We start from the raw sequence: 26,166 nt of genomic DNA on the forward strand, positions 1-26,166 counted from the left end.
ATACTATGCATGAGGCTTGCAACTTGTAAGATATAATTTACATGATACATATGCTTTATTACTACCGTTGACAAAATTGTTTCTTGTTTTCAAAACCAAAGCTCTAGCACAAATATAGCAATCAATGCTTCCCTCTCGCGAAGGGCCTTTCTTTTACTTTTATGTTGAGTCAGCTCACCTATCTCTCTCCACCTCAAGAAGCAAACACTTGTGTGAACTTGTGCGTTGATTCCTACATACTTGCATATTGCACTTGTTATATTACTTTACATTGACAATATCCATGAGATATACATGTTATAAGTTGAAAGCAACCGCTGAAACTTAATCTTCCTTTGTGTTGCTTCAATACCATTACTTTGATTTATTGCTTTATGAGTTAACTCTTATGCAAGACTTATTGATGCTTGTCTTGAAAGTACTATTCATGAAAAGTCTTTGCTTTATGATTCATTTGTTTACTCATGTCATTACCATTGTTTTGATCGCTGCATTAATTACATATGCTTACAATAGTATGATCAAGGTTATGATGGCATGTCACTCCAGAAATTATCTTTGTTATCGTTTACCTGCTCGGGACGAGCAGGAACTAGCAGTCATTAGTGTAAAAGAGGTTAAGTAGGTGGGAGAGATAGAGGGTTCGGGACTGAAGTAATTGTAGTCTGCTCTCTCTTTTTTACAAGCATGCGTCCTCAGGCAGATTTTTTTTTAGATGCGTACTCAGGCTGCTTTGTCAAACCAGGGCCTCAATGAAGCCCAGTTAACTATTTCTCCGCTAAAAGCGCGCTATAGCATATCTAGAGGGTCCACGCTTAGTAATTTTGCTCGCTGAGGCGCTATTTGCGAAACAACATGCTATATCGCCCTAAAACTTCATAGTGTTAGCGCGCTATTTTTTTCAGTGCAAGTTGCTTTCACTTTTTCGTGGTGATGAACTACAATCTGTTGGTTCCACTTCTAAGTCGAAGATAATATCGCTAATGCTAATATGTTTTAATAAATAATTTATACTATGTTGTTGCCTTGTGAAATGTTGATGTTAGCCTTCTAAAATACTTGAGATCTATTTCTATATGTGGTTATGTATGTATGATTCAGTCACTTTTGGACTATATATATCTATTCGCTCTAGTAAAATTATTTATTTTTAGGCTATATTTAGTATTATTTTGAAAATACTATTTAAAATATACCACACTATTACCAAGATATAGCGTTCATATCGTTTGAAGGAGGCTGCCGCTAATTCATTTAGCACGCTATTTTAAAACTTAAGACACGTTTGGCGGCCTGCATCCAGGCTGGTGGGGAAATACCGTACCCAAGTGCTTAAAAGATTGCACCTTTTAGCAGGAAAACATTAGGGCACGTCCAACACAGGCGCTACTGCAAGGGCGCTAGGAATTATTTCCTCGTCGTTTGGCGGTTGGAGAGGTGAATCCCCGCGGTAGGCCTACTGTCGACGCAAAAGAAAGCAGGGCGTGAAACTCTTTTCACCTGTCCTAGCTAAAGCACCGGAACCAACAGGAAGTCAGTCTGCCATCAGCAATTAGCGCTGCAAGGAGAGTACCTGGAGGATTTTACAATCTTTTGACATTCATTTATTCTCTATTAGCGCCATATAGTATATAGCATTGTAATGCCCTTATACTCCTCTCAACCTTAAAAAAAAGATGTGCATATACTAATAACAGTTGCTGAAATGAAACTAAAAATAAACATACATGCACGGTTTACGAAGGATGGAAATACAGAGTTCATCACCATCCGTTTTAAATTATAAGATTAGATTACTTCAATGTGGGCTACATACACACTAAAATGAGTAAACAGACACACTGAAATGGGTCCAGGTATATAAGATTCAGAAAAAAGGAAGAGCATCTTAAGATACGGAACAGATTACTGAATTGTTCAAACATATCGTACAAAAAAGATTATTTTCTCCAGAAAGATTCATGGCTCAGTTTAGGGTTGCATCAACATGCGGATATTTTTCAGACTAGGCTTAAACCACATTGTCGCCTGTCGAGGAAATCCCCAACCATCTTCTGGAAGGGTGATAACTCCCATGAGCTCATTTTCCCCTTGTTGCAGGTTACAACGACAAATACAACTAAATGCTGGTTCCCGAAATGCATAGTACGCGATGTACACACAATTTGACCTCATGAACGGAGTCAATGTTCCATCAGGAGCATTGCCATCATTTATCTTCAGGTTCATTGGATAATTCAGTCCAATGAACAGAGAGTGTGTGCCAAGGCTGTCAACTCGACTCCAATTGGGTCCAATCAGGGATAGATCTTTCTCAAAAATATGTATGACAGGGGCAGGATACTCTCGCAGGATAAGGCCATTACCATGATGCAGAACTTCTGCAGGCTCAAGGTGATCATTGCTACGTATATACCGATCTTCATGGATGATCATCAAGCGCTTGCCATCGGCTGATCGAGCTAAAAACCATCTGCCAGACGGTTCCTTCATCGGTGATGGGATCACGAATGGCAGGGCAAGGTGGGCATCTGCATTGTAAACGGAGACAAAAAAAATAGTGTTTGAATGGCTCAGGAAGACAAAAATACCAGTAGCTGCAACTTCACATTTGTAGGATCAAATGGAGGATGCAGTCATTATACTTGTATAAAAACTCGAAGAAATAAAATTGTTCCCATTTGAGATGTATGTTAATTACACTCATATTCATTGATGGTAGATACATGTCTCAACCTTATCTGATCCATGATTGTAATGCTTTGAGTACATCGAATATTCAAATAAATTGAAAGTTTGCATGCATCAATTGATGAAGAGGCCAGGGCTAAGCTCCTTATTCATATTCCGATAAGAGCATGCAAGTAACTAATTCAGGAATGCATCCATATACCGCAATAATCTGGTTTGGGTTGACAGATTAGTGCACCGCATATACTACTCGTAATTCGTTTGTAGCAATGGTTCAATCAGGTTAGGATAATTAAATGGTGCACAGTCATTTGAAAGGTGAAAAAAAATCTTATTGACCAATTAGTTAATTCAGTTACAATATATCATGAATGGGCTTGATATTAAAATTTATTGCGAAGTATATAATATGGATTTAAGAATTACCGGCCTGTGATTGATCCCAGCAATATGTGGTGCCGGTCCACCCATCCACCGCAACAATGAAGCCGTTGTGCTCGATGGCGTCACTGTAATCTACACCCCAACTAGCAAGAGAGAATAACCTCCACTCCTGGCTACCATTAGCCAGGTAAGCGAGTCCAGAATTGAATAGAGCGATGAGCTTGTAATCCGAGTAATGTCCAGCTTTTGTGGGCACTTCGCAAATTACAATCTTCAACAAAAACATGGCACGCCCATACATCATGTACCTTTCAGGAGGCAAGTCGGGGAAGCCAATCCATTCCTCCCGAAAAATGTTGCAAGTTTCCGACGATGGTAGGGAGATTTCTTGGTGCGTGTAGATGTTCGCGAGGAACCAGTTCCCACCACTGTCCACGCCGGCGATCCAGTCGCCGTTCATGCCAACCCAGAATCTATTGTCCATGAACGGCAGGATGGCTGTGCGCCGAGGATGGTCGAGGGGCACAACGTGGTACACCGTGTGGTGCGCACTACTATCATCATAGTGCCAATGGGCAGAATCGGGCATCAGCAAGCAGGGTCCATCCCAATGGTGTAGATTCATGTTGTCGGCGACATGGCGGCACAGCGTTTTGGAGCATGCGGCCAGCCGGACGTCGACTGTAACGTCCAGACTCTGGGCAATGAGATTGAACAGCTCGGCGGGGAGCTTCCCCCAGTTGCCATACAGCTGGTCGTCGTTCGATGCCGCCATGGAGACGAGAAGGATTTAAGAGGGCGGAAGCAAGTATGTGTGATTGGAGTTTTGTAGGAGAGTCGAGCGGGAAGGAGGAGTGCTGCGGTTCTCGCGGAGGGGTGAGGAGAGAAAGCTATGCAAATGGGAGATCTAGAGGATGAAAAAATTTGCTAGCAGCGCTTGGCGAGTGGAGAACGATGATGGAAGTGGAGAGCCAAGGATGGAAACGATGGAGGTGAAGAGTAGGAGTGGATATGACTTTTTTATTCTTCAGCAGCTGCATCGAGGCGCCGAGTAAAACTTCGGCTAGGATAGCACGCCACTACGTCCTGGTGCAGTTACTGTCCCGTCAAATCAGTTTGACCATAGAAATGGTTTCTTTATTAGGACAGTATAACTTAATTTTTTCGAACAATATATACTACTCCATTTAATATACTCACTCCGATTCATAGTCAAATGATATGGATGAATCTTGAACTAAAATGTGTCTAGATATATCCATATTATAGTCAACTAATATGAATCGGAGTTTGTTTGGCTCAAAGGATTTCTAAAGGTATCTTGTACGGAGTAGGATTTTTACACATAGGTATTTTTCCTATAGAGCTTGCTTGATTCAAAGGATTGAGAACCCTCCAAAATACCTATGGATTGCTTTCTCTACAATCCTATCTCTTGGTAATATTGCTATGTGTCTATAACAACTATGAAATGAACTCAATCTCAATAGAAATTTCCTTTGTCTTTCCTAATCAAACAACTAGTTATTTGATGTCTTCGTTTACAAATTAAGATAATTTTTAGGTTATAGGTAATCATCGAGCTTATGTGATCATCTTTTATGATCAAACTTACTTGATCAGCCGCGGAGGCGCAAAGGAGCAGTGGTGTGCATTAATACGGCCGCATGGGGAAGGCATAGCTAGCGACGATGAGACGTATCGCCAGCATTGGCCTAGGGAACCGTCGCCACCATTAATGAAAGCTATCCCTTTGGGCACCATGTCTCCCACTACTCGTGTCACGCGCGCATGTGAGTTACGGATGGATGGGCTGGGGAAGCCGGACAGAAAACATGACAACCAGGGGGAAAATGAATAAAAATAATACAAAGTCGAAAATATTATTAGATAGAAAGTTTGACTAAGTTTTTACCAAAAGCATTAATATGCAAGATGCAAAATCAATATTATTAGATAGAAAATAAATTATATTTTCATATGGTGTCTACAAAATATTATATGTGCTGATAGATTCTTCTAAGAGTTTGGTCGAACTTTACTTGGTTTGACTTTTCAAGAAAAATATACTAAGCTTTAAGCATTGGAACGGAGGTATTTTTCGAAGCACCTACATGTCTTTAGAAGACAAAAGAAAACATGGAGTAAGGTTGTTTTTTGTGCAAAAGTTTACGTCAAAATCTGGTTATTTGTGTAAAAAGAATCTCAAATTGTGTTATGTGCAAAAACTGCACCAACAAGTGGTGGTATGTGCAATTTCCTCCGTCACACAAAAGGCAAGCCATTGATACATACTTAATTGTGAATAATTACAAAAGTAGTAGGCAACTAATAAGCGCACATGATTAAACTGGTATGCGAGATCTTCAGCCACCAGAAGTCGTTCCCCCGCCTCTCTAGCATTGAAAATCACGCGTTCTGCGACTTCCATCAAAGAGACAAGCTGAGCTTTGATCCGTTCTCCCAGATGAATGGCCTCGTCACAACTCCTACGAGCGCAGGCCGTGATCTCATCCACTTCTAGGAAAGGCACCGCCTGCCTGTACCGAAATATCTTGATACCTAACTCTCTGTTCTCCTCCCGCATGCTGGGAAGATCCAACTTCATCCTCCGACAGGATAAGTGATACGTCTCCGACGTATCGATAATTTCTTATGTTCCATGCCACATTATTGATGATATCTACATGTTTTATGCACACTTTATGTCATATTCGTGCATTTTCTGGAACTAACCTATTAACAAGATGCCGAAGTGCCAGTTCTCGTTTTCTCGCTGTTTTTGGTTTCAGAAATCCTAGTAACGAAATATTCTCGGAATTGGACGAAATCAACGCCCGTGTTCCTATTTTCACCGGAAGCATCCGAACACCCGAGAGCCGCGCAGGGGGGCCATAGGGCCCCCGCGATGATAGGGTGGCGCGGCCCACCCCCTGGCCGCGCGGCCCTATGGTGTCGTCGCCCCTTCGACCTTCTGACGCCGCCTCTTCGCCTATATAAAGGTCCCAGACCTAAAACCTCGATACGGAAAAGCCACGGTACGAAAAACCTTCCAGAGCCGCCGCCATCGCGAAGCCAAGATCTGGGGGACAGGAGTCTCTGTTCCGGCACGCCGCCGGGACGGGGAAGTGCCCCCGGAAGGCTTCTCCATCAACACCACCGCCATCTCCATCAACGCTGCTGTCTCCCATGAGGAGGGAGTAGTTCTCCATCGAGGCTCGGGGCTGTACCGGTAGCTATGTGGTTAATCTCTCTCCTATGTACCTCAATACAATGATCTCATGAGCTGCCATACATGATTGAGATTCATATGAGTTTTGTATCACAATTCATCTATGTGCTACTCTAGTGATGTTATTAAAGTAGTCTATTCCTCCTCCATGATGTAATGTTGGCAGTGTGTGCATCATGAAGTACTTGGTTTATGCTATGATTGTGATCTCTTGTAGATTATGAAGTTAACTATTACTATGATGGTATTGATGCGATCTATTCCTCCTTTCATAGTGTGAAGGTTACGGTGTGCATGCTATGTTAGTACTTGGTTTGGTTGTGTTGATCTATCTTGCACTCTAAGGTTATTTAAATATGAACATTGAATATTGTGGAGCTTGTTAACTCGGCATTGAGGGTTCGTGTAATCCTACGCAATGGTGTTCATCATCCAACAAGAGTGTAGAGTATGCATTTATCTATTCTGTTATGTGATCAATGTTGAGAGTGTCCACTAGTGAAAGTATGATCCCTAGGCCTTGTTCCTAAATATCGCTATCGCTGCTTGTTTACTGTTTTACTGCGTTACTACTGCTGCGTTATCGCTGCTTGTTTACTGTCCTGGGCAAAGAACTTTTCTGGTGCCACTGCTACTGCTTATATATATTCATACCACCTGTATTTCACTATCTCTTCGCCGAACTAGTGCACCTATTAGGTGTGTTGGGGACACAAGAAACTTCTTGCTTTGTGGTTGCGGTGGTTGCATGAGAGGGATATCTTTGACCTCTTCCTCCCTGAGTTTGATAAACCTTGGGTGATCCACTTAAGGGAAACTTGCTGCTGTTCTACAAACCTCTGCTCTTGGAGGCCCAACACTGTCTACAAGAATAGAAGCACCCGTAGACATCAAGCTATTTTCTGGCGCCGTTGCCGGGGAGGAAAGGTAAAGGCACTCATACTCCGGTTCCAGGTAACAGTACTTTTCTGGCGCCATTGTATTTGTGCTCGAAGCTATTTCCTTTAGATCCTGCAATTGCATCTTTTTGTTTCTTGTTTACACTAGTTAGGCATAATGGAAAACAATAAAAATATGAGAGATCTTTATGAACTTTATCTTGAATTAGGACATGATGTGTTTGAAGAGAGAATTAAAAAACCCATGGAACTTTATATGCATGCTAATGGGAATGTTATTAATATGAATGCTTTGAACACTATTGTTGCTAATGCTATGAAAAATTCTAAGCTTGGGGAAGCTGGTTTTGATGAGCATGATCTTTTTAGTCCCCCGGGCATTGAGGAGGAAATTTACTTTGATGATACTTTACCTCCTATTTATGATGATTATAATGATAGTAGCCATTTCGTGCCACCTACTATGGAGAGTGAATTTGATTATGATTACAATATGCCTCCTATATTTGATGATGAGAATAATAATGATAGCTACTTTGTTGAATTTGCTCCCACTACAACTAATAAAATTGATTATGCCTATGTGGAGAGTAATAATTTTATGCATGAGACTCATAATAAGAATGCTTTATGTGATAGTTATATTGTTGAGTTTGCTCATGTTGCTACTGAAAGTTATTATGAGAGAGGAAAATATGGTTGTAGAAATTTTCATGTTACTAAAACACCTCTCTATGTGCTGAAATTTTTGAAGCTACACTTGTTTTATCTTCCTATGCTTGTCACTTTGCTCTTCATGAACTTGTTTATTTACAAGATTCCTATGCATAGGAAGCATGTTAGACTTAAATGTGTTTTGAATTTGCCTCTTGATGCTCTCTTTTGCTTCAAATACTATTTCTTGCGAGTGCATCATTAAAACTGCTGAGCCCATCTTAATGGCTATAAAGAAAGAACTTCTTGGGAGATAACCCATGTGTTTATTTTGCTACAGTATTTTTGTTTTATATTTGAGTCTTGGAAGTTGTTTACTACTGTAGCAACCTCTCCTTATCTTAGTTTTGTGTTTTGTTGTGCCAAGTAAAGTCTTTGATAGTAAGGTTCATACTAGATTTGGATTACTGCGCAGTTACAGGTTTCTTTGCTGTCACGAATTTCGACCTGCCTCTCTGTAGGTAGCTCAGAAAAATATGCCAATTTACGTGCGTGATCCTCAGATATGTACGCAACTTTCATTAAATTTGGGCATTTTCATTTGAGCAAGTCTGGTGCCTCGATAAAATCCATCTTTACGGATTGTTCTGTTTTGACAGATTCTGCCTTTTATTTCGCATTGCCTCTTTTGCTATGGTGGATGAATTTCTTTGTTCCATTAATGTCCAGTAGCTTTATGAAATGTCCAGAAGTGTTAAGAATGATTGTGTCACCTCTGAACATGTTAATTTTTATTGTGCACTAACCCTCTAATGAGTTGTTTCGAGTTTGGTGTGGAGGAAGTTTTCAAGGGTCAAGAGAGGAGGATGATATACTATGATCAAGAAGAGTGAAAAGTCTAAGCTTGGGGATGCCCCCGTGGTTCATCCCTGCATATTTCAAGAAGACTCAAGCATCTAAGCTTGGGGATGCCCAAGGCATCCCCTTCTTCATCGACAACTTATCGAGTTTCTTCTCTTGAAACTATATTTTTATTCGGTCACATCTTATGTGCTTTGCTTGGAGCGTCGGTTTGTTTTTGTTTTTGTTTTGTTTGAATAAAATGGATCCTAGCATTCACTGTATGGGAGAGAGACATGCTCCTCTGTAGCATATGGACAAGTATGTCCTTAGGCTTTACTCATAGTATTCATGGCGAAGTTTCTTCTTCGTTAAATTGTTATATGGTTGGAATTGGAAAATGCTACATGTAGTAATTCTAAAATGTCTTGGATAATTTGATACTTGGCAATTGTTGTGCTCATGTTTAAGCTCTTGCATCATATAATTTGCACCCATTAATGAAGAAACACTTAGAGCTTGTAAATTTGGTTTGCATATTTGGTCTCTCTAAAGTCTAGATAATTTCTAGTATTGAGTTTTGAAACAACAAGGAAGACGGTGTAGAGTCTTATAATGTTTTAAATATGTCTTTTATGTGAGTTTTGCTGCACCGGTTCATCCTTGTGTTTGTTTCAAATAACCTTGCTAGCCTAAACCTTGTATCGAGAGGGAATACTTCTCATGCATCCAAAATCCTTGAGCCAACCACTATGCCATTTGTGTCCACCATACCTACCTACTACATGGTATTTCTCCGCCATTCCAAAGTAAATTGTTTGAGTGCTACCTTTAAAATTTCCATCATTCGCCTTTGCAATATATAGCTCATGGGACAAATAGCTTAAAAACTATTGTGGTATTGAATATGTACTTATGCACTTTATCTCTTATTAAGTTGCTCGTTGTGCGATAACCATGTTCCTGGGGACGCCATCAACTACCCTATGTTGAATATCATGTGAGTTGCTATGCATGTTCGTCTTGTCTGAAGTAAGGGCGATCTACCACCTTATGGTTAGAGCGTGCATATTGTTAGAGAAGAACATTGGGCCGCTAACTAAAGCCATGATCCATGGTGGAAGTTTCAGTTTTGGACAAATATCCTCAATCTCATATGAGAAAATTAATTGTTGCTACATGCTTATGCATAAAAGAGGAGTCCATTATCTCGTTGTCTATGTTGTCCCGGTATGGATATCTAAGTTGAGAATAATCAATAGCGAGAAATCCAATGCGAGCTTTCTCCTTAGACCTTTGTACAGGCGGCGTAGAGGTACCCCTTTGTGACACTTGGTTAAAACATGTGCATTGCGATAATCCCGGTAGTCCAAGCTAATTAGGACAAGGTGCGGGCACTATTAGTATACTATGCATGAGGCTTGCAACTTGTAAGATATAATTTACATGATACATATGCTTTATTACTACCGTTGACAAAATTGTTTCTTGTTTTCAAAATCAAAGCTCTAGCACAAATATAGCAATCGATGCTTTCCTCTTTGAAGGACCATTCTTTTACTTTTATGTTGAGTCAGTTCACCTATTTCTTTCCACCTCAAGAAGCAAACACTTGTATGAACTGTGCATTGATTCTTACATACTTGCTTATTGCACTTGTTATATTACTTTACATTGACACTATCCATGAGATATACATGTTATAAGTTGAAAGAAACCGCTGAAACTTAATCTTCCTTTGTGTTGCTTCAATACCTTTACTTTGATTTATTGCTTTATGAGTTAACTCTTATGCAAGACTTATTGATGCTTGTCTTGAAGTGCTATTCATGAAAAGTCTTTGCTTTATGATTCATTTGTTTACTCATGTCATTACCATTGTTTTGATCGCTGCATTCATTACATATGTTTACAATATGATCAAGTTTATGATGGCATGTCACTCCGAAATTATCTTTGTTACCGTTTACCTGCTCGGGACGAGCGTGAACTAAGCTTGGGGATGCTGATACGTCTCCGACGTATCGATAATTTCTTATGTTCCATGCCACATTATTGATGATATCTACATTTTTTATGCACACTTTATGTCATATTCGTGCATTTTCTGGAACTAACCTATTAACAAGATGCCGAAGTGCCGCTTCTCGTTTTCTGCTGTTTTTGGTTTCGGAAATCCTAGTAACGAAATATTCTCGGAATTGGACGAAATCAACGCCCGGGTTCCTATTTTCACCGGAAGCATCCGGAACACCCGAGAGCCGCTAGAGGGGGCCACGAGGCCCCCAGATGATAGGGTGGCGCGGCCCACCCCCTGGCCGCGCGGCCCTATGGTGTCGTCGCCCCTTCGACCTTCTGACGCCGCCTCTTCGCCTATATAAAGGTCCCAGACCTAAAACCTCGATACGGAAAAGCCACGGTACGAAAAACCTTCCAGAGCCGCCGCCATCGCGAAGCCAAGATCCGGGGGACAGGAGTCTCCGTTCCGGCACGCCGCCGGGACGGGGAAGTGCCCCGGAAGGCTTCTCCATCAACACCACCGCCATCTCCATCAACGCTGCTGTCTCCCATGAGGAGGGAGTAGTTCTCCATCGAGGCTCGGGGCTGTACCGGTAGCTATGTGGTTAATCTCTCTCCTATGTACCTCAATACAATGATCTCATGAGCTGCCTTACATGATTGAGATTCATATGAGTTTTGTATCACAATTCATCTATGTGCTACTCTAGTGATGTTATTAAAGTAGTCTATTCCTCCTCCATGATGTAATGTTGGCAGTGTGTGCATCATGAAGTACTTGGTTTATGCTATGATTGTGATCTCTTGTAGATTATGAAGTTAACTATTACTATGATGGTATTGATGCGATCTATTCCTCCTTTCATAGTGTGAAGGTTACGGTGTGCATGCTATGTTAGTACTTGGTTTGGTTGTGTTGATCTATCTTGCACTCTAAGGTTATTTAAATATGAACATTGAATATTGTGGAGCTTGTTAACTCCGGCATTGAGGGTTCGTGTAATCCTACGCAATGGTGTTCATCATCCAACAAGAGTGTAGAGTATGCATTTATCTATTCTGTTATGTGATCAATGTTGAGAGTGTCCACTAGTGAAAGTATGATCCCTAGGCCTTGTTCCTAAATACTGCTATCGCTGCTTGTTTACTATTTTACTGCGTTACTACTGCTGCGTTATCGCTGCTTGTTTACTGTCCTGGGCAAAGCACTTTTCTGGTGCCATTGCTAATGCTTATATATATTCATACCACCTGTATTTCACTATCTCTTCGCCGAACTAGTGCACCTATTAGGTGTGTTGGGGACACAAGAGACTTCTTGCTTTGTGGTTGCAGGGTTGCATGAGAGGGATATCTTTGACCTCTTCCTCCCTGAGTTCGATAAACCTTGGGTGATCCACTTAAGGGAAACTTGCTGATGTTCTACAAACCTCTGCTCTTGGAGGCCCAACACTGTCTACAAGAATAGAAGCACCCGTAGACATCAATAAGCAAGGGGAGTGATCCTGCCGAAGGTAACAACAAACGTATCGAGCGTTACCGGCAAACGAAGGGCACAAATTAGCTGATTAACGAATGTGGTCACTAACATGTAGGACAGACTTAAGTGGTGTCTACATGTCAGTGACTCGAAGTACCCAAAAACCAGCAACCCAAAGTCAGCTAATATTAACCACCGTCTTCAGCTCCTTGATCCTCTTGAACGGCGGGGAAGCTGGCAACTTATCTTCTTCTACGACCTCTCGCTGGAACCTGACGTCGAAGGATGAGAGATCCTGCGAACGGATGTGCTGCGCCTGTGCGTGCGATTCCGCAGGGCGCTTCTGGCATAACTCGGAGTCCTCCGCGCCGAGATGCGGAAGTTCCGCTCCCGGGGCCTTGTTGACCCTAAGCCGAGATAGCTCATGTGTAAGCCGACGAAAAATGTTCAAAATGTTATAGATCAGGCATATCATTACCAGTGCAAACGAGGTAAGTGAATTTCCGGGATCTCGCCCAACGACCGCTGTTGGTCCAATGCCACCACATCTTCTCCGACATTGACTATCTCCTTTACATCATCTTCTGCTCCGAGCTTGACCATCTCCTTTACATCATCTTCTGCTCCGAGCTTGACCATCTCCTTTACATCATCTTCTCCTGCGAGCTTGATCATCTGCCTCACATCATCTTCTCCGGCGATATCGACCCTCTCCTGCGGAAGATAACAGATATAAGTCCGATTATTACCAGCAAAACGAAGGTAATTAAAAGAGGCGTAGTAACCCTTGTGTCCTGGCTCATCAACGGCGGGGACGCTGAGCCCGCATCGTCTCCTCCGAGATCTCCCTTCGCAGGCAGGATTGTTAGAGACAGTGTACTTCTGGTAGTAGTATTTATGCGTGGGGCGCCAGGGGGTCGAGAAGCTAGGACTGCATCTTCTCCTCCGAGCTCTTCCTTGGTAGACATGACAAATGAAACGAGGTGTGGGGGGCGTAAAGGTATAAAATGGCGGACGGCCGCCCCGCCTCGGCCCTCCAAGGCTTATTTTTTTTTGCCTTACTAAACTAAAAACCATATTTTGCGTCTCACACGTCTGCCCTAAGAGGGCTGCAGGGTCCCATGCATGCAGGTCCCACACTTTAGTGAGCACAAGTCATGTGCGGTAGGTAGGCAAACTTCCAACAATCTTCTTTGTCAAGTGAAGACACGTCGTCAGGTCTCTCTCTCTATCTCCCCCCTTTTGTCATTGAAAAAAAAAGAATATTAAACGGGGGCGTAGCCTGCACTGCAGGGGGGGCGATTTTGACAAAGTAACCCTTTTGGCGAAGAAAAACACAGAATGATCCACACAAAAAGGTTAGTCTAGTGAAATAGATTGCTCAGAGGGTCAGTCCGTGCCTTTCTTTGCCAAAAGGGTTATTTCTGTCAAAATCGCCGCACTGCAGGTTTGCACCACTGAAAAACCTTGCGCGCCAGTCAACATCACTTCCCGGAAAGGTTGAAGCATTTCGAGGCCGTGACTGCTCTCCCTTCCTCTTCTCCTTCCGTGTGATCCCTCTTCCACCTTTTATCCTTTGCAACATATGCAAAAAATTGTCCGTGACTTGTGCTCACTGAAGTGTGGGACCTCACGCATGGGAACCACACGTAAGTGACGGACCTGTTGGTGTAATAATTCGGGTGATCATTATACTGTATTAGAACTCCGTACAAAGTTTTGTATGGATTCAAGGGTAGGAAAGCCAAGTTAACTCACTTTTTCCGCTCGTGAAGGGAGGGGGTGGGCAGTATGCTACCCTGAATTTGCGTGACCCCCAAAAACTAGCAAATACGAGAGAGGCATCGAAAGAAACACACTCGTCCCCTACCCCCCCCTCCCCACTAAATTTGAAATCAAGCCAAACAAAAAAGGCAATCGAAAAGCATGGATTGTTCATCTTTTTCTATATAGTTAGGGTTAGGGTTTAGGGTTTATAGAGATGCACATATTTTCATTTTACATTTGTGATGTAGCATAATACATAGGTAAGATACCAAGCATGACCTTTGTTAGAATAACCATTAACGTGTTCTCTCACCTTTAGATTCAAATGGGCATAAACATTCAGAAAAAATCAAAAAACAATGAAAAACCAAAAGCACACATAATCTTCTTATGTCATATAGTAGGAATTGAAGTTACTAAACAAGGTCTAGACATATTCAAACCAGACAAATCATGTATCTACACCTAACCCTAAAATTTGTCTTATGAAGTCAAGCATGAAGAGAAATGGTTTTGGGTTTCAAACATGGAAATTTCAAAAACCTCCCAACAAAACCTTCATTTTAGAGTGACTAAGAAGGATACACGCTTACCTTTTCATTTTCATGTTTTAAACTTGTTTAAATCTAGGTCAAACCTGGGATTTGACCAAGATTCAAATGGGCATAAACATTCAGAAAAACAAAAAATGAAAAACCAATGCACATATAGTCTTCTTATGTCATATAGCTAGTAAGCATTCAAGTTGATAGACAAGCATGCCTAGACAAATTCAAACCCGACAAATCATGTATATACCCCCTAACCCTAAACTATTTCTTATGAAGTCAACCATGAAGAGAAGTGGTTTTGGGTTTCAAACATTATATTGAGATTCAAGAACCCCCCAAAAGCTTCATTTTAGAATGACTAAGAAGGATCCAGGCTTACCTTTTCATTATATGTTTTAAACTTGTTTAAATCTTGGTCAAACCTAGGATTTGACCAAGATTCAAATGGGCATAAACATTAATTCAGAAAAAACAAAAAAAATGAAAAACCAACGCACATATAGTCTTCTTATGTCATATAGTAAGCATTCAAGTTGATAAACAAGCATGTCTAGACATATTCAAACCCGACAAATCATGTATCGATCTACCCCCTAACCCTAAACTCTGTCTTATGAAGTCAACCATATGAAGAGAAGTGGTTTTGGGTTTCAAACATTGAGATTTCAAGAACCCCCCAAAAGCTTCATTTTTGAATGAGTAAGAAGGATCCATGCTTACCTTCTCATTTTCATGTTTTAAACTTGTTTAAATCTAGGTCAAACCTAGGATTTGACCAAGATTCAAATGGGCATAAAAATAAAAAATAAAAAAAACAAAAGCACATAGCCTTTTTATGTCATATAATGAGCATTCAAGTTGATAAACATGGTCTAGACATATTAAAACAAGAAAAATCATGTATCTACCCTGGCCCTAACCCTAAATTCGATCTATCTTATGAAGTCAAACATGAAGAGAAGTGGTTTTGGGTTTCAAACATGGAAATTTCAAAAACCTCCCAAAAACTTCATCTTAGAGTGACTAAGAAGGTTCCATGCTGTGACGCCCCGGAACCGGTACCATGAGGATTCCAGCGATCCCGCCGAAATCCGCACGATATCGATCCAGAGACGCCCTCCGACACGACGTGCGCGACGAATCACATACGTGATGCCAGAGGAATTAACACGAGCGGTAACATTACAACAGGATTACAATAGAGCCCACAAGATACATATATACAACAACGACTCCAACGAGTCAAGATACAAATATACAATACAAAGATCCGAATCATACAGAAGATCGAATACGTCCGAGTACGGACAAGATACAAATTGGACTAAGAGTCCTGAAGATAACCAAGTGGCGTCCATAACCCTGCCCAGGCCAAGCCGGAAGGATAACCTTGCTAGCGTCGTCTTCATCGAACATATCTTCATACCTGCCCGGTTATATCCCGTAGAAGCAGCAATAAGTACGGGTTCGTACTTAACAAGACTTCAAGACGTATAAGCATTCGTCAACCGGCCGTCCTTTGTACTTGAGGCACGCAGGGGACTTAGAGGACGCAAGAGGAACGTCATAGGCAATATGGTGGGGTTAAGCGGCAGCGCGCAAGCACTAAAAACCTATAGAGACAATCTACAACATTCGTCTAATCAGATAAGATGAGAGAGCGCATAAACTAACAGTTCTATACTCTGCAAACATAACACAGCCGATACTTTCCCCCTTCGCAAAGAAGTACTTACAAAGGCACCCACACGGTTATCAAGTTTTAACCATTTATTATTGAAGTTGTGCTAACTTACTACACAAGTTATTATGATAGAAACAACAGGTGTAAGTTGTCTATGATCGAGTCATACAGCTCCAAGTCGTCCATAACCGCGGACGTGGCTTATCGATAAGATTGTAACCCTGCAGGGGTGCCCAAATGTGCCCACACGCACGATCAACCCACTTACGACAGGTGGATATCACGACACGCACTCTCCTTCACTACAACAATGTCCAGGAAGCCACCTAACTAAGTTAACCCGTATCGAAGTCCGGCCGTGCTCCGAAGCGGACTTAGCTGTTGCGACTGCGTACTAGGTGGACAGTGCCCATCGGGATGACCACTTCGCAGTGGCACCGCATCCTACGAGCGTGCAAGAGACAACGGGGTTACAAGGCACATAGCTTCCCCAAAAGTAACATCATATCATCCGACCACAAAGAAACAAGCTTGCACGCCCGAGAGAAACAAACAAACATTCAAACTAATTGTGGCCACTGGACAAAGCTGTAGATTCCGGCAGTGGTCGAGGGGAGACCCGGTAAGCATACCCACGTGTGGTTAGAGCGCTCAGTCTCGGAACAGATAACAAGAACTCGGGGTCCTAAGATATTTAGGAAACACAAGTGAGCCGTCACAAAACGATCAGCTGACCCACCGATGCCTCCGCTAAACAAATGTCAACAACTAAAGTAACCATGATTTTTCCCAACATATAACTCGATAAGATAACAATAGCGGTAACGAGATAAAACAGCACTAGCATGCACTACGACTCGCAAGGCAGACCCGAAACCAAACAATAGCCGTAGGAGGTGGTGGTGGCAATATGGGCTGCTTGAGGTAACAAGTGGAAGGGACACGTGACAAGAACGCAACTTAAGGATAGCATGAGGGAGAAGGCAAAACAAAATAGGTGAGCGACTCCTGCAGGGGCAGGAGTATAGGGGAAATGCTTGCCTGTTAAAGCTTGCTGAGGGACATCCGGAGAACTTGTCGTATCTCACCACACCACTTCGCGATCCTATCCAGGAAGAAGCAAATGCTGGAACACACACAACGGATGCAATTCTTACTACTATGGATAAAGAAGATCCAGCATGATCAAGATGATATGCATGACATGGCAGCGATGGTGCAATGCAACTTATCCATATTAATCGGAGTCGGAACCCCGAACAAACAAATTAAAGTTGGAGTTGCATTTATAACGACAAAGTTAAGTGTTGATTAGCATGGCATAGACATGGTAAGGGTGAGCTACTTCAAAGTTAAATGGAACCGGGACAACATTTATATAATATCCCACATATTTCATATGTTCCATATTAGGTGGTAATGCAAACTAGCACGAAATTATATGATGCATGATACAACAGCAAGCATGGATGGCATATTCATGTTCCTTGCATTTTTCTGATAGAAGAACATAAAAAATACTTTTTATTCCGAGTTACGGTTTAAAAGATATGGATTTTGCAAGTTTGTATCATTTTCTGGAATTTCAGAAAAGACATAGAAAAGGTGTTGGGCCGGATCTGGGGGTGGCCTGCTACCTGGCCAGCAGAAGGAAGGCCGACACGCGTGGGCTGGACTGCCTGACGGATCTGGCCGAGGCCCATGTGTGGATCTGGGGAGCAGAAAAAAAAGGGTGGGTATTATTCGCCTCCATCAGGATTTGAACACTGGATCTCACAGGCCAGGATGCAAACAGCTCACCACTGCGGTATTGTTCATTTCATCTGTAAAGGAGGACGTGGAACAACTTGAACCAAACAGCGACGTGGATGAACTTGGGAAGCTGCAGCCATGGCGGGGAGGTTTCTGGTCGATGACGGGCCTGGCGATTCGGGGCGAACCGGGACAAGGCACTAGGCGTCGGGGGTGCGCCTCGTTGTGGGGAGCCAGGACGGGGCGGTGCGGAGTCCAAACGCTCGCCGGAGCATCACCGACGACGAGCATCTGCGAAGGATAGCGACGGGTCAACGTCGGCGGGGCATCTGAGAAGGTGATGGAGATGAAGTAGAGGTCCGGGAGGAAGAGGAGGTTACCAGGAATGCGGATCCATGCCCGGAAACGACGAGGGAGCACGGTGGCGGCCTGAATTGACGCTGGAGTTCGGTCGGTAGGAGAGGGGAACAGCGAATTTGCTGGCGATGTAGAGAGTCCCGGGTCGATTCCTTTGAGGGTGATGACGAGGATGTCGAGGCGCATCTTCAGGTGGCTTCGGCTCGTCGAGGGGCGGCCGGTAGCGGCGGCGCCATGGCGAGGAGGCGGATGTATTGTACGTGGTGGTGCTTGGTCGTTTCCTCACAGAGAAGAAGAGGGAAAGGGGTGCGGCGCGAGGAGGGATGATGAGAGGGGAGGCTAGGGTTTGCCCACGCTCTGGATGCGGCTTAAAAGGAAAAGGAGGCGTGGGTGCGGTGTTTGGACGGTGACGTGAGCCACGGGAGAGTCACGCCTCCTACGTGCTCCATTAGAGAAGACGACAACGAGGAGAGCTCATCTCGAAGGGGTACGAGCCAGGTGGAGGAGAAAAGAAAAGTGGGCCGGAGGAGCTGGAGAGGTGGGCTGCTGGGAGGAGTAGATGGGCCACGGGGAGAGAGGCCGTAGAGAGAGAGCCCATGGATTAGAGCTTTATTATTATTGGAAAAGATAAGAGATAGAGGGATTTTTAAAATAAACATATGAGGGGGAAAACAACAAGCTAGGGTTTATAAAATATAATTTTATTTATAAAAACATGGATGATATGATGCATGATGTCATGATGATGCACAAAGGGAAAAAAACAAACAAAATCTAATAGGGGTACTACCCGGGGCCGTTACAATCAACACCACTAACAAGGAACCTCGCCCCGAGGTTCCACGTCCAGGGTACGGGGGAGAGAGGTGAGCTATCTGATCTTCAGGCGACGTGTCGATCTAATCGACACCACTAACAGGAATTCTTGCTCCACATAGATCGGCGACACCACTAACAAGAAGTCGTTGTTCCGTCGATGATGATGCACTTATGATGAGATCCTCCGAAGATCGAACCTAATAGGTGAGGGGCAAAGATCGTCCAACCCACGTCGGAACCTAAGACTCAGAAACAGAGAAAAGAGAAGACTCAAAACTCGCAAAGGTAAGAGAAGAAATAATATAGATAAGGAGAAAAATAGAGCTAATCAGATCTATCCAACGAATTTTCGAAAATAGGTTTTGGACACTCTAACTCAACGACCGTTGGCAAGGCTATCCTACAGGCTGGACTAGTGGTGTACCGTCAACCTGAGGCTCTGATACCAACTTGTGACGCCCCGGAACCGGTACCATGAGGATTCCAGCGATCCCGCCGAAATCCGCACGATATCGATCCAGAGACGCCCTCCGACACGACGTGCGCGACGAATCACATACGTGATGCCAGAGGAATTAACACGAGCGGTAACATTACAACAGGATTACAATAGAGCCCACAAGATACATATATACAACAACGACTCCAACGAGTCAAGATACAAATATACAATACAAAGATCCGAATCATACAGAAGATCGAATACGTCCGAGTACGGACAAGATACAAATTGGACTAAGAGTCCTGAAGATAACCAGTGGCGTCCATAACCCTGCCCATGCCAAGCCGGAAGGGTAACCTTGCTAGCGTCGTCTTCATCGAACATATCTTCATACCTGCCTGGTTATATCCCGTAGAAGCAGCAATAAGTACGGGTTCGTACTTAACAAGACTTCAAGACGTATAAGCATTCGTCAACCAGTCGTCCTTTGTACTTGAGGCACGCAGGGGACTTAGAGGACGCAAGAGGAACGTCATAGGAAATATGGTGGGGTTAAGCGGCAGCGCGCAAGCACTAAAAACCTATAGAGACACTCTACAACATTCGTCTAATCAGAGAAGATGAGAGAGCGCATAAACTAACAGTTCTATACTCTGCAAACATAACACAGCCGATACTTTCCCCCTTCGCAAAGAAGTACTTACAAAGGCACCCACACGGTTATCAAGTTTTAACCATTTATTATTGAAGTTGTGCTAACTTACTACACAAATTATTATGATAGAAACAACAGGTGTAAGTTGTCTATGATCGAGTCATACAGCTCCAAGTCGTCCATAACCGCGGACGCGGCTTATCGATAAGATTGTAACCCTGCAGGGGTGCCCAAATGTGCCCACACGCACGATCAACCCACTTACGACAGGTGGATATCACGACACGCACTCTCCTTCACTACAACAATGTCCAGGAAGCCACCTAACTAAGTTAACCCGTATCGAAGTCCGGCCGTGCTCCGAAGCGGACTTAGCTGTTGCGACTGCGTACTAGGTGGACAGTGCCCATCGGGATGACCACTTCGCCGTGGCACCGCATCCTACGAGCGTGCAAGAGACAACGGGGTTACAAGGCACATAGCTTCCCCAAAAGTAACATCATATCATCCGACCACAAAGAAACAAGCTTGCACGCCCGAGAGAAACAAACAAACATTCAAACTAATTGTGGCCACTCGGACAAAGCCGTAGATTCCGGCAAGTGGTCGAGGGGAGACCCGGTAAGCATACCCACGTGTGGTTAGAGCGCTCGGTCTCGGAACAGTATAACAAGAACTCGGGGTCCTAAGATATTTAGGAAACACAAGTGAGCCGTCACAAAACGATCAGCTGACCCACCGATGCCTCCGCTAAACAAATGTCAACAACTAAAGTAACCATGATTTTTCCCAACATATAACTCGATAAGATAACAATAACGGTAACGAGATAAAACAGCACTAGCATGCACTACGACTCGCAAGGCAGACCCGAAACCAAACAATAGCCGTAGGAGGTGGTGGTGGCAATATGGGCTGCTTGAGGTAACAGGTGGAAGGGACACGTGACAAGAACGCAACTTAAGGATAGCATGAGGGAGAAGGCAAAATAAAATAGGTGAGCGACTCCTGCAGGGGCAGGAGTATAGGGGAAATGCTTGCCTGTTAAAGCTTGCCGAGGGACATCCGGAGAACTTGTCGTATCTCACCACACCACTTCGCGATCCTATCCAGGAAGAAGCAAATGCTGGAACACACACAACGGATGCAATTCTTACTACTATGGATAAAGAAGATCCAGCATGATCAAGATGATATGCATGACATGGCAGCGATGGTGCAATGCAACTTATCCATATTAATCGGAGTCGGAACCCCGAACAAACAAATTAAAGTTGGAGTTGCATTTCTAACGACAAAGTTAAGTGTTGATTAGCATGGCATAGACATGGCAAGGGTGAGCTACTTCAAAGTTAAATGGAACCGGGACAACATTTATATAATATCCCACATATTTCATATGTTCCATATTAGGTGGTAATGCAAACTAGCACGAAATTATATGATGCATGATACAACAGCAAGCATGGATGGCATATTCATGTTCCTTGCATTTTTCTAATAGAAGAACATATAAAATACTTTTTATTCCGAGTTACGGTTTAAAAGATATGGATTTTGCAAGTTTGTATCATTTTCTCGGAATTTCGGAAAAGACATAGAAAAGGTGTTGGGCCGGATCCGGGGGTGGCACTGCTACCTGGCCAGCAGAAGGAAGGCCGACACGCGTGGGCTGGACTGCCTGACGGATCTGGCCGAGGCCTATGTGTGGATCTGGGGAGCAGAAAAAAAAGGGTGGGGATTATTCGCCTCCATCAGGATTTGAACACTGGATCTCACGAGCCAGGATGCAAACAGCTCACCACTGCGGTATTGTTCGTTTCATGTGTAAAGGAGGACGTGGAACAACTTCAACCAAACAGCGACGTGGATGAACTTGGGAAGCTGCAGCCATGGCGGGGAGGTTTCTGGTCGATGACGGGCCTGGCGATTCGGGGCGAACCGGGACAAGGCACTAGGCGTCGGGGGTGCGCCTCGTTGTGGGGAGCCAGGACGTGGCGGTGCGGAGTCCAAACGCTCGCCGGAGCATCACCGACGACGAGCATCTGCGAAGGATAGCGACGGGTCAACGTCGGCGGGGCATCTGAGAAGGTGATGGAGACGAAGTAGAGGTTCGGGAGGAAGAGGAGGTTACCAGGAATGCGGATCCATGCCCGGAAACGACGAGGGAGCACGGTGGCGGCCTGAATTGACGCCGGAGTTCAGTCGGTAGGGGAGGGGAACGGCGAATTTGCTGGCGATGTAGAGAGTCCCGGGTCGATTCCTTTGAGGGTGATGACGAGGATGTCGAGGCGCATCTTCAGGTGGCTTCGGCTCGTCGAGGGGCGGCCGGTAGCGGCGGCGCCATGGCGAGGAGGCGGATGTATTGTACGTGGTGGTGCTTGGTCGGTTCCTCACAGAGAAGAAGAGGGAAAGGGGTGCGGCGCGACGAGGGATGATGAGAGGGGAGGCTAGGGTTTGCCCACGCTCTGGATGCGGCTTAAAAGGAAAAGGAGGCGTGGGTGCGGTGTTTGGAGGGTGACGTGAGCCACGGGAGAGTCACGCCTCCTGCGTGCTCCATTAGAGAAGACGACAACGAGGAGAGCTCATCTCGAAGGGGTACGAGCCAGGTGGAGGAGAAAAGAAAAGTGGGCCGGAGGAGCTGGAGAGGTGGGCTGCTGGGAGGAGTAGATGGGCCACGGGGAGAGAGGCCAGAGAGAGAGAGCCCATGGATTAGAGCTTTATTATTATTGGAAAAGATAAGAGAGAGAGGGATTTTTAAAATAAACATATGAGGGGGAAAACAACAAGCTAGGGTTTATAAAATATAATTTTATTTATAAAAACATGGATGATATGATGCATGATGTCATGATGATGCACAAAGGAAAAAGAACAAACAAAATCTAATAGGGGTACTACCCGGGGCCGTTACACATGCTTACCTTTTCGTTTTCATGTTTTAAATTAACTTGTTTAAATCTTGGTCAAACATAGGATTTGACCAAGATTCAAATGGGCATAAACATTCAGAAAAAATTAAAAATAAGAAACCAACGCACATATAGTCTTCTTATGTCATATAGTAAGCAATCAAGTTGATAAACAAGCATGTCTAGACATATTCAAACCCAACAAATCATGTATCTACCCTTAACCCTAAACTAGATTTGGCTTATGAAGTCAAGCATGAAGAGAAATGGTTTTGGGTTTCAAACATGGAAATTTCTAGACCCCCCCCCAAAGCTTCATTTTAGAGTGACTAAGAAGGATCCAGGCTTACCTTTTCATTTTCATGTTTTAATCTTGTTTAAATCTTGGTCAAACCTAGGATTTGACCAAGATTCAAATGGGCATAAAAATTAAAAAAAAATGAAAAAATGAAAAACTAAAGCACATAGCCTTCTTATGTCATATATATATAGTAAGCCTTCAAGTTGATGAACAAGGTCTAGACATATTCAAAACAGGAAAAGCATGTATCTACACCCTAACCCTTAACTCTGTCTTATGAAGTCAGGCATGAAGATAAGTGGTTTTGGGTTTCAAACATGGAAATTTCAAAAACATCACAAAAGCTTAATTTTAGAGTGACTAAAAAGGATCCAAGCTTACCTTGTCATTTTCATGTTTATGCTTGTTTAAATCTTGGTCAAACATAGGATTTGACCAAGATTCAAATGGGCATAAACATTCAGAAAAAATTAAAAAACCAACGCACATTAGTAGCCCAAAATCGAACCATTCAAGTGGATATTTTTGAACTTGATCTGTAGTAGTGGGCAAAACCCTAGATTAACCTATATTTAATCATAGATTCGTAGGTCGATTTTTCTACTTTTTTATTATTACTATGCAGCACATGTGTGTTTGCCCGTCGCGTGAAACTCGGAGGAAGAGGGATCACTCGGAAGGAGAGAAGAAGGGAGTGGATTATGGTGTCTCCCCTTTTTTGGGTGATGATGTTGACTGTTGTGCAGGTTTTGTCAGTGAGCAGGAGGTGCGAGCGAGCGAGCGAGTCGAAGCGAGGCCGAGAATGAGAGAGATTTTTTTTGTGAGAGGGACAACCGAAGGATCCTGAAGGACCCAGAGACTTCCAATACGCATCCTGATGCGTCTTCTCTTGACAAAGAAGATGGCTGGGAGTTTGCGTACCTACTGCACGTGACTTGTGCTCACTGAAGTGTGGGACCTCACGCATGGGCACCACACGTAAGTGACGGACCTGTTGGTGTAAAAACTCGGTTGATTATTATAGTGCATTAGAACAAAGTTTCCTATGGATTCAAGGGTAGGAAATCCAAGTTAACTCATTTACATGACATTAATTTTTCCATGAAGCAAAGTTAACACATCTATCAATTGGTACATTTTGGAGAGAAGGATCCATGCTTACTTATTCGTTTTCACGTGTTAAACTTGTTTAAATCTTGGTCAATCCTAGGATTTCACCAAGATTCAAATGGGCATGAAAATGAAAAAATGAAATACCAATGCACATACTCTTCTTATGTCATATAGTAAGCATTCAAGATGATAAAAAAGGTCTAGACATATTCAAACCAGGCAAATCATGTATCTACTCCCTAACGACCCTAAACTCTGTCTTATGAAGTAAGGCATGAAGAGAAGTGGTTTTGGGTTTCAAACATGGAAATTTCAAAAACCTCCCAAAAGCTTCATTTTAGATCTTGGTCAAACCTAGCTAGTAGTTGACCAAGATTCAAATGGGCATAAAATTAAAAAAAATCAGAAAATGAAAAACCAAAGCACATAGCCTTCTTATGTCATAAAGTAAGAATTCAAGTTGATAAACAAGGTCTAGACATATTCAATCCCGACAAATCATGTATCTACCCCTAACACTAAACTATGTCTTATGAAGTTAAGCATGAAGAGAAGTGGTTTTGGGTTTCAAACATTGAGATTTCAAGAGAAACCCCCAAAAGATTCATTTTAGAGTGACTAAGAAGGATCCATGGTTACCTTTTCATTTTCATATTTTAAACTTGTTTAAATCTTTGTCAAACCTAGGATTTGACCAAGATTCATATGGGCATAAAAATTCAGGAAAAAACCAAAAGAATGATAAACCAAAGCACATAGCATTCTTATGTCATATATATAGTAAGCATTAAAGTTGATAAACAAGGTCTAGACATATTCAAACCAGATAATCATGTATATATCTGCCCCTAACCTTAAACTCTGTCTTAATTATGAAGTCAATCATGAAGAGAAGTGGTTTTGGATTTCAAACATGAAAATTTCAAGAACATCCCAAAAGTCTGGTACATATTAGAGTGACTAAGAAGGATCCAGGCTTACCTTTTCGTTTTCATATTTTATACTTGTTTAAATCCTGGTCAAACCTAGGATTTGACCAAGATTCAAATGGACATAAAATTCAAAAAAATTAGAAGAATGAAAAACAAAAACACATAGTCTTCTTATGTCATATAGATAGTAAGCATTCAAGTTGATAAACAAGGTTTAGACATGTGTTCAAACGAGACAAATCATGTATCTACCCCTAACCATAAACTCTCGGTCGATCTTATGAAGTCTAGCATGAATAGAAGTCGTATTGGTTTCAAGCATTGAAATTTCAAGAACCTCCCAAAAGCTTCATTTTAGAGTGACTAAAAAAGATCCAGGCTTGCCTTTTCATTTTCTTGTTTTTAAATTGTTTAAATCTTGTTGGTCAAACCTAGCTAGTATTTGACCAAGATTCAAATGGGCATAAAATTAAAAAAACATAAAAATGAAAAACCAAAGCACATAGCCTTCTTATGTCATATAAAATAAGCATTCAAGTTGATAAACAAGGTCTAGACATATTCAAAATAGAAATAGCATGTATCTACCCCTAACCCTTAACTCTGTCTTATGAAGTCAAGCATGAAGAGAAGTGGTTTTGGGTTTCAAACATGGAAAATTCAAAAACTTCCCAAAAGCTTA

Source organism: Lolium rigidum, chromosome 5 (genome assembly GCF_022539505.1).
Source record: "Lolium rigidum isolate FL_2022 chromosome 5, APGP_CSIRO_Lrig_0.1, whole genome shotgun sequence".
Taxonomy (NCBI): domain Eukaryota; kingdom Viridiplantae; phylum Streptophyta; class Magnoliopsida; order Poales; family Poaceae; genus Lolium; species Lolium rigidum.